The sequence below is a fragment of the Arachis ipaensis genome, chromosome B4 (genome assembly GCF_059453495.1).
Source record: "Arachis ipaensis isolate K30076 ecotype BB chromosome B4, ASM5945349v1, whole genome shotgun sequence".
Taxonomy (NCBI): domain Eukaryota; kingdom Viridiplantae; phylum Streptophyta; class Magnoliopsida; order Fabales; family Fabaceae; genus Arachis; species Arachis ipaensis.
The window spans coordinates 74,395,680-74,396,584 of NC_142439.1; the positions used below are offsets into that span (position 1 = coordinate 74,395,680).

Genomic DNA, 905 nt, shown 5'->3' on the forward strand with positions numbered 1-905 from the left:
GAATTGTATCAACATGGTTCAGCTCCATGACTCCCTTAGTGTTGTGTCTCTCTGATGCATAGTAGTACTCGTTCTCAGCCATTGTCTCAATCACTTCAATGGCTTCTTCCACAGTCTTTTTCCTGTTCAATGAACCTCCTGATGAATGGTCTACAGCCTTCCTTGATTCATAAGACAGTCCATCATAGAAAATATGCAATTGCACCCAGTCATGGAACATGTCTGGTGGGCATTTCCTTGTCAAATCCTTGAATCTCTCCCATGCCTCGTAGAGAGTTTCACCATCTTGTTGTCTAAACGTCTGAACCTCAGATCGAAGCCTATTGACCTTTTGTGGGGGGTAGAAACGTGCCAGAAACTTGCTTTCCACCTCATCCCAGGTTGTTAGGCTCCCCCTTGGGAATGATTCCAGCCACTTAGCTGCCTTGTCCCTAAGTGAAAATGGGAACAAAAGCAGTTTATATGCATCTTCCTGGACTCCATTGGACTTCACAGTGTCGCAAATTCTCAGAAATTTTGTGAGATGTTGGTTTGGGTCTTCATTAGCACTTCCACCAAATGAACAATGATTCTCCACAAGTGATATTAGCTGTGGTTTGAGCTCAAAATTGTTGGCCTGAATGGGTGGTTTCTGGATGCTGCTACCACAATTCCCAGAGGTTGGGTTTATGTATGAACTAAGAACCCTCCTCTCAGGAATGGCATTGTTTCCATCAGCTCTCTCATGGTTGTGAACTTCTCTATCCATGTTGAGATCTAAAGCTTCCTCAAAATTGTCCTCAGATTCTCCTTCAGATTCCTCTTCTCCCAGTACTCTCTTCCCTCTTGCTTCCCTTCTCAGTCTATGAAGGGTCCTCTCTGGTTCGGTATATGGAGGAGTTGATGTCTCTCCTCTCCTACCTGTC

The 905-nt window shown here is 44.6% G+C and overlaps 1 non-coding gene across 1 annotated transcript; it reads left to right on the top strand.

The window, feature by feature from the left end:
• The first annotated feature begins 218 nt into the window (after positions 1-218).
• LOC148567949 (small nucleolar RNA R71) lies at positions 219-322 on the top strand. The gene has a single exon (XR_015882817.1). It is a non-coding gene; the product is annotated as a small nucleolar RNA R71 (small nucleolar RNA).
• Positions 323-905: the final 583 nt, after the last annotated feature.